Below are 16,718 nucleotides of genomic sequence, written 5' to 3' on the forward strand. Positions count from 1 at the left end.
CTACCTTTAAGATGTACCTTCCTGATCGAGTACTAAGGTCCAATAATCAAAATCTAATAGAAGTGTACAAACCATCCCGTTCACCAGGCAAAAATCTTCTATCTTATGGTTTAGCACGTCTCTGGAACTCCCTACCACCTTCCATTCATACCACTTCTAACCATTACTCTTTCAAAAAATCTCTTCACTCACACCTAATATCCCAATGGGAATGCTCCTGCTCTCTCCCCACATAACAAATGATATCAAACTCCTGTTCCCTTCATTCTATGGAAACATACTCCTTTTTCCATTCATTCCATGCCTTAGATTCCTTCTCTCTCTCTTTCTCTCTTCTCTTTCGATCTTATTCTCATCAAAAACTTTCTCATTCTATCATCTCTCCATATACTTTTATTCCAGTACTATATGTTAGTTGTAAATAATGCATCAGACTGTTACTACTTATATGCGATTTGTAAACAATGAATCAGACTGTAACTATGAACTGTATGTTCCTAAGAAGAAATGCCTCTCAGCTGTACAATGCAATGCTCCATTGCCAGTCAGTTTTAACTCCAACCTCATCACTAGTGTGTATTATTTGCAATGTTTGCTGTATTAATTGTAAATGTCTTGCTCAAAACTGCAACCCTTGTATAAATATAATCTTTAAACTATTGTAACCTAGAAATGGCCCAATGGACTATCCTGGTAAACCAACTGCAAATAAATAAATAAATAAAAATAAATTCCACCTAACCTAACCTGGCCAAGGCATTTTATACAATTACACACTCAGGTATTACAGCGAAAATGTCTCAACGGGACATAAACTCCTACATCACCGAGTGGATAACCAGTTGGCTCAACAACAGGACACATAAAGTCAAAGTGTGTGAATTCACCTCTAGTAAAAGGCCAGTAACCAGGGCAGTACCACAGAGTTCTGCACTAGGCCCTTTCCTGATTGGTATTTAATTTCCAGAAGTCAGGGCAAACTTACACAGCCTTTGTCTGACCAATGTTGCAGATGACTGCAAATTGTGGACATCCTTGAATCCACTAATGCTACTGATGTACTGCACAAAGTAAAAAAGCACGCAAATTATTGTTGCCAGAGTCATGGAAACACACTAAATGGACAATAAGGCATTATTAGAACCTTTTGGAAAGCAAATACCCAAGCTATTTGCAGTATAGACAGCACACCCCTATGACTATACCCAGTGGTAGGTAATTTACATACTCAGGAAGATAGTAATCAAAAGTTTGACTATCATGTGTCCACAGTGGTGACAAATCCATTCTATGTAGCACAACTCATAAGTATGGCATCTAGGTCAAAGGATGTTATAATTACATTGTGCTTGGCCCTCATCATACCAGTAATTGAGTACAATGTACCCTTTTGCATGTACCTCACCACACATCTGCAACAGCTTAAGCAACCACAGACTTTTGCCCAAGGAAAACACATGTTGTAAAACAGAAATCCTATACAGAAAATTGATATCTCTATTGCTGTATATTGTTCGCTAGAGAGTACTAAGGGCCAATCTGTGTCTGGCCTCCAGGTCAGTCTCCAATCTGACTCTGATGGAAATATTATACATTGATAAAGCAAACTACATGAGAGTCACTCACTCCAAGGATGTCAACCTAGCCTCTGACATAATTAATAATGCTGGAGAGATAGATACATCTGTCAGGCACCACCCCTTCTCTGGAACAAGCTTCTCATTAATGTAAAGCAAAGGCCTTTCCTGACCCTCTTCAAGTATAATCTAGATCAATGGATGGTTAATCATAAGTGTACTACTGATGCCACATCCATGTCCCTCATGGGACAGAGGTAGTTGGCCTTATATAACACAACATTGGCTCATACCTGTGTAAATGTCATTCAACTAGTCATTGAAAATTGTGAAACTCATGTTAAATAAGGTAAGGTTTTTATGGGATCTTAGACCATTAGCATAGTACTCTCCTATGAACCTATGAAGTCTAATTGTATCACAGGTACAGCTATAGTGTGACTGCACAGCATCACAGATATAACAGTATATCACATCAGTATTACCACTTGAAATTTTGCATGACTGGATTTGCATGCATGTCAAGATTTCATGGCAGTGTAACATTTTCTCTGGCAATATCAGGGCGACAGTGATTATGTGGCACATATCTTGAGGTTTGAAATGTGCTTATACAGTGTGCTCCATTTATTGTTTTGTAAAAGAACAATGTCACTGTGACAGCTTCCTCACTCATTGAAGTTAGATTTTGCACTGCTATAGTTTCTGTGCACATGGGCATAGTTGATGCATTGCCATCAGTATCACATATTGTTGCACCATTCATGATAACAGATCACTTCTTAATTCACACATCAATTGCTGATGCTTCAGACAATATCCATTGACATTACATGTGGAAGATGCATGCAATACCGAGATGTGTAAAGAGAATCCACTCATAATAGCTTGTTGTTTGTAAGTGTTGTTATCCAAATGGCTGATATGTATGCAAGCCAGGGATGCTTTAGTCAAGTGTATCATATTTGGCACAGTGAGCTCCCACACATATTGTAGGCCATTCAGAACTATTCATTGGGATGCATACCCATTAGGATTTGACACTGTATACTTCCTTTTAAGGTATTCTACAAGATGCATGTGTGATACATCTTTCTATGTTACAGCTAGTAAATACACAGCCCATTGTTAACATTGATGTATGGGTTTGATTCTTGTAGGTGTAGCTTGTGGCTTATGTGTCCTGCAAACCTCTCAGCTAGCCAGGATTGCCCCCAGATCAACACCAGGTTTAACACTGTCCCTCTTAACCCCACCAAAAGTAGGCCATTTTTGGGAAGGGGTGGTGAATTCCCCTTATAGAATACTGACAATCATTACAGTTGTGCACATCTGTTCCTGCAGAACATATATAGTAACTTAAGCACACATATTCTGTCAATATCACAGATTAATGTTATTAATATTTTAAAATTGTCCCTGATTATGCCTGCTTCTGTTTACAGTTGTCCATGCGTCTCTTGCTATGTGTTCATGATTGGTTGAGAGGTATGCTGACATTTCAGTCATATTCAAGCAAGTCATTTTGAAGAACTTCACAATATGTACATACCCCTTATTCTGTATATTGTCCTGGCCAAATGTCTTCTCCAGTGACGATGTCAGTAATGTTCTCATCACAACCATTTATCTCCATTAACATGTAACTTTGTGTGACTGTCACAGAAATATGCTATCCTGTGTGATGATGTAAATATACTCTCACAGGAGGTGTAAATAGTAGTACAAACTGAGATATTTGCATATCTGCTTAATGTTATGCTACTGCCTTGTTTTGGAAGGGTACATACCTTGTCATTTCCTTTCTTGGGTACATTGCCATATTTATCATGCCCTCTTTCTTCATTCCTATCATTCATGTCTGTGCATATTTTCATTAGCACACTTTCCATGCCTAGTGTTATGTTTCAATTGCATTTGCCCTTGCTGGTGACCACCCTCCCCCATCTATTACTTTATTCTGTAAATAATTGTTGTAAGTGCACATTGCACTGAGTGCACTTTTGTTTGACATGTTAATACTGCTGCTATTTCAGTATTTTATCCCCTGGTAGCCACTGTGGCTGTCTGTGTAATCTTGCTGAGCAGGTTTGCCTCTTGGCAAACTTGCATGCATCTTCTTTCTGCATCTGTGCCATTCTGCACAGTTTCCTGGTCAGCAACAATGTTATTAGCCACAAAACATTGCTTGCATTTGTATAATGGGCATGTGTATCTGATTAGCTCTGCTGTTCATCTTCCAAACACTTAAACTTGCCTAAACGGAGTTTATTGAATTTCCAGGAATAGGTTTAAATATGTTAACAGCCAACTTAGATTATACCATCACTAATAGCATTCAATCTTCCCATAACACCTCCATTATGCATGTCACAAAAAATAAAATTTTTAGATTAATGGTGTTCTCCAAACCACAAGAACATCACTGCCACTCAATAAAAAAAGAGTAACTGGCTCTCTAGTACACCCAGAGCCATACTTCTTTTCAACTGAGTTACCTTTAAAATACTCTTCAAAACGTATGCTCCCCGATTGCAAAGCACCTTAATTACTAACCAAACTCTTATTGCCTTTGCTGCAATGACTAGGGAACCTCCATTTTAACTAGATCATGCTTTTAGAACTCCATGTACATGAAACCATTCTTTAAAACAGCACCTGCCTCCTACAGCACTGTACTCTTTGTAAAGAATTACTGCACATTACATCCCCTCTACTAGTGATTTGTTCAGAAAGCTGGGGGGGTTTGATAGATATTTTTTCCAGAGAACATTTTGTTTGGTGGGTGTTTGTATACCTCATTTAGCAAGCAAACTATGTAATTCCATTGGCACTGTAGGAGAACTTTATCAGTCCTTGTGTACTTTATGATAAAGTTCACTATCTCAGGAAGTCTGCACCGTAATGGCCTGTAATTTGTAAAATGAAGTTTCAAAAGCATTCTAAGTCTTTCACCCCCACATAACAATCACACCTTATGCTGTGTAGACATGCTTATCCCTCCCTTTCTCTTAAATTTGCTGGATGACATGAAAGAAAGTCAAGATCCAGGAAATGCATTTAGCAAACTGCAGGCCAAACAAATATTTCAATGTTCCTACTGCCCTACCTCTTTTGGCTAGAATCACACAGAAATACTGATCGACACCAAGCATGACTGAGTGACTACCTTCAGATCCTGACATACTCAGCTAGACTGCAAAGTACCACCTGGCCAGGATCTCATATCTGAGTTTCTAAGTCTATGGTACATAGTTCTATGCTTTTCCCAGAGAGCACTGCTTTGGTGTTACTGAAAAAAAACTCAAACTCTTGGATGAGGGCAAGCTAACCCAACAAAGGCATCTCCTACCCATCCCTTCCCATGAAGTTCCTAGGCACCTGGAATATTAATCAAATCCAAGTCAGCCTAGCAGCTGTCTGTACATTATCAATAGGCTTTTCAGAGGTAGAGACACTTTCTAAAGTTTTATTTCTGTTTCATAATTTGCAGCATTAGTTCTATTTAATTTTTGATCACCTTATCAAAGGTAAGACACTGTGTTCAGTACTGTAACTCTGATTACCTTTTATTCTTATTAAGAAAAACAGTTTAACAGAACAGCATTTCTAATGTTCTGAAGGACTAGTATGATTTAGTGAATGAAGTTCAATGATTACAAATAAAATAATTCTTAATTTTTTAAATTTTATTATAACTCTGCAGCACATGTTATTTCCCTGCTTGAAAAGCAATCTACTAAATCCCATGTTGTAAAGGAAGTACTACATGTCTGACCTGCTGAAAGGCCAAACATGCATTAAGGATATAATCACGTACCTAAGGTGTCCTAATTCCTTTGTTAATTTTCTTCCGAGTGACATAAACATATAGTCCTCCATCAATTCAGCCAATAAACCACATTGATATTCTTTAGAACTACCAAACCTCTCATATATGTGAGAAATGAGATATGTATAACCAAATGTACTGCAAAATAGGTAACATAATTACTTCAACAAAATATGATTAAATTCTCTAAAATGAGCTGTAAGAAGCATACATGCAGTACAATGTGAATCACCTCTCCATTAATATTAATAAATGTAGCATTACCAGAACTGACAAAAAAGGACATGAATTATGATAATACAATGAATGTTCAAATCATAAAAAATGAATAACATTAAAGAACAGGAGACAGTGGTAGAAAACAATTTACATGTTTAAATTTGTGTATATAGCAAAGTTAGAAAAGCATATTCTGTAGCTCTTCTAGTTCAAACTGGCAAGCTTTGTCATTCTTGGGAAACCATTGTGCAATTTAATACCTTGCTGCTATGATGCATTATTAAATTCAACACTACATTTTGTAGACCTCATTCAAGGTGCTAGAAACAACTTACAAAGCTACAATGATTATTTCCTAGAATAATCAAAGGGTGAGAAGACATGAATTACGTCTAAAGACTTCAGGAATTGTCACTATACTCTGTTTCTTAAGGTTGTTTACATATGGCTAATTTGGTTTTGAAGACAATTCCTGAACCACTTTTAATGCCATTGAGGAGATAGTGCCAAACTCAAAACATTAAATACTAAAAATAAATACCAATTAACTGAAAAGAACTGTGGCACAAACATTACACAGCAGCTTCCAGGATAATGACATGTTTATGAAAGGATGTGTCTATTGTCTGTAAAGATTACTCAACCCCTATGAAACACGACAATTCCCCTGACAGCTTTGGAATTCTAGCTGTCACAGTCCAATTAAAAACTACACCAACACCCACAGACTTTTGACAGCCTTTATTGTAATGAATAATAAAATAATAAAAATGAAAACTTTATTGAAACAATCAAATTCAACTCATTGCAACAAAAAGCAAAACATAAATAAACATGAAGGCACACCAAATGTGCCTCCCATCACTATATCCCACCTCAAAAGCCCTTAAGACCCAGCCATTAATCATACCTCACTTCCTCCCTCTCCATCCCACTTGTTTAAACCTTTCCTATCTGCTCCCTACCCACACACTTAACCCGTCTAATCTACCTCCATACATCCCATCTTCTACCTCCACCCACCCCACACTAAATCTGTCCCATGACAACTTCATCTCTTCCCAAACTTCATATAAAAGTATTCAGCAATCTGAGGATATTTAGAAGGAAATAAAAGAGAAAGAAAGGAATAAGTTCACAACAAATATAAGGAAGAAAAAGAAAATGATAAATGTCTGAGAATACATACCAAAAAGGATACTGCTTTCTTACGTGACATACAGAATACAGGGAATGATAGCATTTTTCTATCAGAAAACTTTCAGTCTACAGAAAATGGCAATGTTTTTCCAAAAGAGAAGGCAGAAAAAAGAGGCAAAGGGTTGGTAAAAAGGAAAAAATCAAAACTGAATGTGGGAAGACTGAAGAACATTAGTGTAAGAAAAAAAGATGAGAAAGACAGACGACAACATGGCTCAAGCTGTTGCTGTACAAAGCCAGCTGGATGAGAACTGTATGCTTGTAAATGCAACATGCAATGAAAACAGTGGGATTCATAAGACTAATGGTGATGAAGATTATTCCTTTGTAACAACTGATAGAGAATATATTACTGAATTACAAGTTGAAGATTCTTCAGATCTGGTCAGAAAAGACATTCTTATAATTGGAGATTTGGTTATTAGAGGAACTGATACTTATATTTGCAGAGAAGATAATGAACATTGAATAGTGTTATGCTTGCCAAAAGCAAAAGTACAGGATGCGAGACCAGCCCTAGAACGCCTTAATACAAGGACGTACAGATCTGTTTTTATTCATGTCAGTACAAATGATCTCATCTGCAAGGACTGTCTGACTGCTAGTAGGGGATATACAGCCCTCGTAAATAGCATAACTTGGACAGGTGCCAGGAAGTATTTTTCACAAGTCACATATAGAAAGGAGAGTCAGGTCACAGTGAATGAAAATATTTTTTGGGTAATTACCTACATGAAAAAGTCCCATTTTAAAAAAATGGAAACGTAGAGCATCTGAGCCCAATTTGGGGCAAGCATGTGCTCAGACAGGATGGCATGCATTTGTTAATATCAGGGAAGATAATTTTTGCAGCAGTATTTTACAATATTTGACAAATGCAAAGCAGTATTTTTGCCAGGTCAAAAATTTAACACTTCATAGATAGCAGCATTTGATACATCTCTGATGGTTGTTAAAGCTAGGAGCATTAATTATACATTTTTATTGGAAACATTGCTACATACCTACAAGATCAATGTTGTTATTGTTTGTGAAACATGGTTAAAGAACAATGACTGGAAACCAGTTCTGTCAGGGTATAAACTTTTTACTGTAACAGACTTTCTAACAAAAAATCAGGGAGGTGTTATGATAGGGATTAAAGATAATTATGAAACCCATGATTATTACATGTTCATTGATAACACCATTATATATTGTGTAACTTTGATAATAAAGACAATACTGGAGCATATAACAATTGTTGGAGTATATAGACCACCAAATTCAAGTTCAGATGACCTTGAGGAACTCATATATTTCTTACATGAAACACAGGAAGGATGGATAATAGTGAGTGGGGACTTAAACTTGCCAGAAGCAGATAGGAATAATATTGATTCATCAACATTAGTAAGAAAATTATTTGCAATGTATAATCAGTAACAACAATTGCTTCAGATTGTAAAAAAACTACCAGGGAACAGAACGTACTAGACATTGTTTGTGTTCCTAAACAAATTACTGTTATTTCATTTCAAGTTTTACCACCATTGATGTGCAGTGATTATGGTGTTATAAGGGTTCATTTGTTGCTAGATCATTCTGCCAAACTGGAATCTAAAACAATACACAGAAGATTAATTACAGATTATATGGAAGAAAAGCAGTCTCTATATAAAACTAAATGGAGTGATGGGTTCAGTGGAAAAATTGTTTCAGTGCAAAAAATCAAAAACATGTTTAACATCAGGATCTAGACATACAATATACATTTCCATAAGAAGATACCTGATTAAGGTGACAGACAAAAAATATAAGAAATAGAAAAGAAGTCACACTACAAGAAAAATTTGAAGAAAATGTATATAAAGATATTGAGCATAATAGGAAACTATTTTATAGATACATAAGATGTGGAAAGAGTAAAGACATACAGATTGATAAACTGTGTGTAGCTTTTCAAATTTATTCAAATTTTATTTATAACAGATTATAGAAATATTTACACAATCTTATGCAAAACAGTTTGGCTCCACAAAGGGGATGATAAGTTGTCCTAGTGACATCTACATAACCTCAGCTACTAAAATCAAATTAGTTTATATAGAAAAAGAACTCTGCAATATGAATCCAAACATGGCACAGGGAAGAGACAGAATTAGTAATAATGACCTAAGAACACTTCAGCAAGAGCTTACAGTGCCATTATATCTATTATTTACTGGGTCATATAAATATGGGGAGATTCCTCAAGACTGGAGACGTGCTCTTATTAAATCTGCCTTTAAGGGAAGGGGAGTAGGACAACCCCCAGAGACATACAGACCTTTAAGTCTGCTTTCATGTTGTGGAAAAATAATGGTCAGGATAATATTGGAAAGGGGCTGGGCAACAGAGGCCCCTTTCCATGTATGTAGAGAAATGCCCTCATCCTATTTTAGACAAAGTGGATGTTATCCTGAAGGACATTAAACAATTTTTATATAGGTTATCTGAATTGTTTAAGTGCTACCTTGCTGATGACTTTTTGTTCACGACTATGGATATTGTGTCACTGTTTACTTGTATTCCTAACATAACCCATGTTGGGAATGTTAGACATTTTCTAAAATGAACATTCTGATTATAATGCTGATTCCATTTATCTTACTTGTACTCGTTTGGATATTATTCTTGAGCATAATGCATTTTTATTTGCAGAAACGCTTTTTGTACACAATGTACCGAAGTTACAATGGGCACCATGTGTGCAAATAGTTATGCTAACATTATTTTAGCCCAGTGAGAATCAGAATATGTTTTTAATATGGGTAACAGGTTAACTGAGATGATTTTATACTATAGTCATCTTGTTGATGATATATTTTTGCTTGGGGAGGTACTCCAGAAGCCTTACATGATTTTGTTAAATATCTTGAAAATACAGCTACATTCCTTAAATTTACCTATGAATATTCTGAGCAGAAGTTATATTTCTTAGATGCATGTATTGCTAAAACCTCTAGTGGTATAGATACATCATTATATAAGAAATCTTATAAGAAGAATGGTACTCTGCATGCACTCTAAATGTGTTAAGCAGAATGTTTTGAGGGGGCAATTCTTTAGATCTGTGTTTGCATACTAGAGATAGTAATATGTATGATTCAGTTTGAGTGATAACTTTATTAACAGAGAATATGAAGAGACAAATATACATATGTCTCAGAACTATGCTATATCCTTGAGAAACATTCAAACTAAACCTTTTTTCACTGCAGTTCGGATTATAGCTGTAGTTGTAATATGCGAGCTAACAATTCTTTGAGAATGTGCCTTACCTATTCCAATGATTCCAAATCTATTTGTAACATTATAAGAAAACATTGGAAGATTTTTAGGGTTGACAGTAAATGTGGTGCAATGTTGGGTGAGCAACCACTTTTTTCTTTTAAAAATGATGCTTCAATTAAAAAGCTGTTATGTTACAAACCTTTGGTAAAACTATTGGATGATTTAAGAATAAATAAAGTTGTGACATTTCCGTATAGAGGGTGCAATGTTTGTAGATACATTAGAGTTGATAGTCAGTTTATGCATCCTGACACCTGATGAGTATATCACTTTAATGTTTATGCCAATTGTGCTACGAAAGATTTAGTATACTTGGCACTATGTGATGTTTCTCATTCTTTTTATGTGGGTATGACAAATCATTGTTTAACAGATTGTATAAAAGAACATCTATACTGTATTAATAAATGTGATAGTAAAAATGCACTTCAAAACATGTTATGCATGCAGGAAGTGACCATAGTTTTAAAGTTATGGTCATTGAGTTGAGTAAAACTAGTTTAAGAGTGGGAGATATTAGAACATGTACTGAATGTATTGAGATTAAGTGGATAACTATTCTGCAAGCAACCAGAGAAAAAGAGTTAACTGATTTTATACCAATTAATTAGAAAAATACAAAACCAATGAATTGATAAAAGAACACACAAGGCCGGTGGTAATCTCCAAAAAGTTTAACTAAGCACATTCAATTTAAAATATTCCAAAAGGAAATGACATCAGCAATAATGTCAGCAAGAAAGGACATCAGCAATAATGACATCATAAACAATCCCATACTTATAAAAAAATAAATAAAATAAAAATATGCTGTTTGTGCAATACTACTATGAACAAAGCTATAATATTAAACAAGACTAGTATAATGTTTAACTGTTGCCCTGTGTCTGAAGAAGTTGGCCAAACTCTGGTGTTCAGCCAACATTCTTCCTCTACACAAAGGAGGCAAAAACACCTCTATTTCTAACTTCTGCCCCATTGCCCTCCTCTCGCCAATATCTAAAATTCTAGAAAAATGTGTCCACCACCACCTTTTGCCTTACCTAATTCAGAATCACATTCTAACACCCACCCAGCACGGCTTCCATCCTGGCCACAGTACCATAACTGCCCTACTATGCTTCCTAGAAACTATCAATCAAGCTCGAGAATCTGGACTCATTGTATCCACAGTACTGCTAGATCTTTCTAAAGCCTTCAACACTATCTCCCATACACACCTTCTCCTTCATCTTGCCAACCTTAATCTCTTCTCTAATACTCTATCCTGGTTCTCCAGCTACCTATCTGACAGATCTCAAGCTGTCAAATGGAAGAACTCCTCCTCTTCCTTCTTGCCTACACCTACTGGCTTTCCTCAGGATTCAACCTCGGACCCAAGCGTTTCAACATTTTTATAAATAACCTTCACACCGTCATCCCTGACACTACAGTCATTCAAAACGCTGATGACTCTATCTTGGTCTGTGCCACCCCCAACATTCCTGAACTACTGACTAAAACTCAAATAGCGTTTTCCACTACAGAGAACTGGATGCACCAAAAACACCTTTCCCTCAACTCCAATAAATCTAAAATACTAATTTTCCTCCCCTCCAAGGTTTCCTTCTTTGACAAAAACACTTTCAATGTCCTAAGCCAATCGACCACTGCTATAGACGTAGTCCCCTCTGCAAAACTCCTTGGCATTACCATAGATGAACACCTCAAATTCGATCTTCACATACAACAAAACATAAAGAAAACCCACCAAAAGCTAGGTATGCTATATAGGAACAACAATTTATTTCCAACTCCTCTAGGCATACCCTGGCAATCACCTACCTCCTACCTTCTCTTCTATATGGAGCCCCTCTCCTAACCAATCTGTCCGCTTCCAACACCTTTAAACTTGAAGCTTCCTATAATAAGATCTCCAAATTTGCCACTAAATCCAAAACATCAATTCACCACTGCCTCTGCCTTCAATCTCTGAATTGGTTAGAACTCCCTAACCACCTAGACTATCTCCAACTAACCAACGCTCACAAATTAATATTCTCCCCTGATAAATGCCCAGCCTTAAAGAACATTCTTCCCCCTTACATCCCAAACAGATCTCTGAGATCTGAACACCAAAACCTAATCTCCATTCACAAACCCAAACGTCCCGCTGGACAGCTTCTACTCTCCTTCTCTCTAGGTAAAAAAATGGAACTCTCTCCCTCCTTCACTTAGGACTATAGCTAACACTGAATCCTTCAAAAAACAACTCTTCCTACACCTATCTTCCAAATGGAAATGCTCTTACTTTCACCCAACATAACTCTTCCCACTAAGCTCTCCATACTCCTGCTCTACTATACTCTCAAGCTTAATCTAATTACTCTAAAGAACCTGAACTAGCAGACTTTAAATAAACTCCAAGCTTGTAAATATTGTAAACTTCTAAAGAGCAAGAAAAAAAAAAAAAAAAAAAACTGGTTCATGTTGTATATTACACTTGCAGTTTTTTGAATGTATGAATCTTACTCTTGTATTTCATCTCTAACATTATGTAACCTTTTTTTTTTTTGTATGTTGTAACCTTTATTGTACTGTATTGCACATGGAGCTTTTCTCCCCAAGCCTCCACTGAAAATGGGCACTTCTTGGCCCAGTGGACTTCCCCGGTAATCAAACTGAAAATAAATAAATAAATAAATAAACTTGTTCAACAAAAGCGCTTACATAAACTTTTTGGAGATTACCACTGGCCTTGTGTGTTCTTTTATACCAATTAAACCTGTATTAAAGTTACGTGGATTAAGACATTAGTATTTAAGTGAAGGTTGGTTCAATTATGTTTAGAGCTGATGAAGTACCCTGAACAGGTATCTTTTATCTGTGTTTTACTATTTTACTGTACTAAATTTTCTTTATTTATACACTGACTGCCTGGCCGTTTTTTGTTTTGCTGATACATACGTTCATTATATGTACTGGCTTCTGCTCCTTTTCTGTGATTTTCATAATATTGGAAAAGTTATTGTCAGAAATGGATAGGCTGAGACTTGAAACCATATATCAGCATGCATATATTGAAAATACATCTATTACCACCTGTAACATGATGTTCTATAAGAATATAATAACAGCTATGAATGGAAATTGTGCTGTGATGTTATTAATAAAGAATTAACCAGCATTTTATAGGGTCCCACAAAAAACATTGATCAATAAATTAGAGCAACTAGGTATTGTTGTACTCTAGATAAGATGGATAGCTGCCTGGCTTAAAAATAGGGCATTGCAAGTATCATACAGCAGTTGGATCAGTGAAATTCTTGGTTGCAGTCAGGGTGCTCTACTGAGCTCTGTCTTAGGCCCTTACTTGTTTAGATTGCATCTTTCAGACCTATCTTTTTCATCTGAGGTATTCTATAGTCTGCATGCAGCTGTCTTGAAATTGGGTAAATGGATTACATGTGTTAACAGATAGTGCATGTCTGCAAAATAACTTGATTAAACTGACCATTGGGCACAGGAGAATAATATGCTGGTTAATCAGAAACTAAGCATATGAAATTTGGGAGACATAAATTGAAAGGTGAATATTTAATACAGCACACAGTTTTTAAAACTGTAGATTCATTTAAGAACCCGGTTTTATGGATAGATCCAGCTTTGAGTTTTTCCTAATCATATCAACCAATTGGTTAATGATAGCTATACAACTAGCTTTATAACATCTCGGAAATCAGAAATTATGAAGTCATTGTTTGTTAATTACATTAAACCCAAACTTGAGTATGGAATAACAATATGTAAGTGTTAATTACATTAGAAGTAGACATGAGTATGGAATAACAATATAGAAACCTTATAATAAAACAAGCATGAGTAAACTGAAAAGAGTATAGCAGAGGTATACCAAGGGCATCCATGGATGTGAAAAGTTAAGTTATTATGAAAGACTAAAATGCCTGAACTTATACAATGTCTCATGTAGACATTTAAGAGTAGATCTTATTCAAATATATAGGGCAGTTAGAGACAATTACCTCTTGGAATGTTTGGGGTTATCAAAAAGTACTAGAGCATCATCAGAAAAACTATGTAGAAGATTATATAAGATTGAGAAGTGCACTAACTGGTTCTCTGGGAAAGCAGCTAATGCATGGAACAGCTTGCCAAATTACATTAAAGTAAGTACTTGTTTTGGTATTTTAAGAACAGCCTGGGCACTTATTATGGGAACACCTGCTTTTGTATATTGGCAGGCTAGAAGGGCATTAATGCCCATGCTTGAAATATTTGTATGCACGTATGTATGTATGTATGCATGTAATAGCATATGTTTCTCCTTCAAATGTTATCTTGATATCAAAACTAGATTACAGTAATCAATGTTCTTTAAAGCTAGAAGGTCACACTCCTGACATTCAAGCTTGTGATCCTGCCACAGATTTTCTTCAGTTTTAATCCCTGCTTATTTATTTACTATTTTTTACCTGCCCACATATTAGCAATGCAAGTGGATTAGAACCAATTTCAATTATTGCTGCCTTCTTCTGCAGTACTTAGTGACATTTTCTTTGTATCTAGATTGAAATAATTTGCATATCCTTTTTGATTAAGACCACTGGGTCTTCTTTGATACAGTTGTTTAGATGCAACCACTAAAGGAATATTCTCTAATGTTTTCAATTTTCACCTTTGTATACCACCTAGACTCCAAACTATTATTGTTTGTGATATCTCTTGGGCTATAAAACAAAATTCACTAGCTAAAAACAGAGGCAAAAATCTAAATGCATAACATGAGCCAACTCATCACATATTGTAATAAAATGCAAAAATACAGTGACTTATTAAGTTAAAATGTCAAAATTGTTCCACACATAAGTCAAATAATTGTGTCTTACCTGAAGCTTTAATAAGTCATCTTAGTAAAGCTTAGGTTTAAAAAAAACACCGAAAAGACTTGTTTATCACTGCTTAGAAAATAAATTGTTTATTTGATTAATTGTGTAGAGATGGCACTTTTTTTTCCAGAAGATGAAGTTTTGGTTTGGCAAGGTTCAGTAAGATGGAATTAATGGGTACCCTTCCTTGTATGTTGTATGATATTTGAAACTCTGTTACTAAACACTTTGAGATCATTATTTATTCTGTATATAACAAACACAGGGGTCATGCTAGGAGTAGGCTATGACTTGTAAGAGAGTGAGCAAGTGAGTGTGTCATATCCTGTTAGTGCTATATTCATCATTAGTCATAATCAGCAATCCCCTTTTCCCCTTTTTCCCTTTTCAGACTGTGATAATATACTGTAACCATCTTTCTTGCTTCAGTGCCTGTGCGCTGCATTCTTTGACAACCATGCTTGATTGCCTTAGGTCTTATCTCATGCAGTGCATAGATCTCTTAGCTGAATGTCCTTATCCCTTCATGGCGTCTTCCTGTCTCTCTAAAATCTACTTTACCATATCATCTTCTGCTTTACTGCACATGAGACCCAACCATTGTTACCCATTCTCCTTGATCTTCTCCACAATTGGTGATACTTTGGTTTCCTCTCTGATGCTCTCATTTCTTCATCTGTCCCAAAGAGTGCAGACTGCTGTCTATCTCAGCCACTTCATCTCCATTATCTCTAGCATTCTCATCTACTCTGCTTTCACTACCCCTGTTTCTGGGACATGTAAAAAAACTGATCATCCCATTGTTTTGTCCAAATTATCTTTCTGCTTCTTTGCCATTCTTTTGTTATGCATTACCCTTTACACTTTGGAACAGATGCCTGCATGACCTCTGATTATAGCTTTGCCCGCCTCATTTAGATTTCCCTTCGCCGTAACCATAACTTCTAGTTATTTAAGACTGTTAACCTACTCCAGTATTTCCCTACTGCTGTCATAATCATTCTCTTGTCTGTACTCAGTTTCTTCCCATACAGGATCAATTATTATCTCTTTCCTCAATGTTCTTGATCCTTTCAGCTACATCTGTTCTTCTATGCATAGTATGAGCACTGTTGGTGGAATTCTACTGACCATACTGATGAGCTAGTTTCTTTCATTCCATTTTTTTAATTGGCCCCTTCATTCAATGCAGATGAGGTGTGGGTATTCTTAGGTTAGACAACAGTCCGAGGGCCCATTTGTTCCTCCCCAGGAAACAATATCAGACCATTCTTTCCCCAGTGTTAAGAGATGGTGGTATGGAGCAGGCAATCTTGCTGGTCCTGCAGGGTGTCCAGCCTTCTCCAGGGGAAACACTTTGTCACTACTGGCATCTCTACAAGCTCTGTAATTACTAACCTCTGAGGAGACCTCAGTTCAGAGGTATACATCCTGGCAGTGTGAGGTTTCTTGACATGTACTTAGATGGTGAAACACCTAGTGCTCCTTCTAGGTGTCATCCAATTGGTGGGACTGAGCTACTTCCCCTCCCCCAAGGATGGATTAGCCAAAGCTACTCACCCCCATCCTCACCAGTCAACTTGTACAGGCAACTCAGGTCACCTGTGGTATACATAGGACTTTATCCCTTTACGATATGGAGCTACCATTAGTCTGTTTCATTCCTTGCATAAAATAAAGCCCAAGTAT

This window comes from Protopterus annectens, chromosome 1.part2 (genome assembly GCF_019279795.1).
Source record: "Protopterus annectens isolate FY-2018-M chromosome 1.part2, PAN1.0, whole genome shotgun sequence".
NCBI classification, from domain to species: domain Eukaryota; kingdom Metazoa; phylum Chordata; order Ceratodontiformes; family Protopteridae; genus Protopterus; species Protopterus annectens.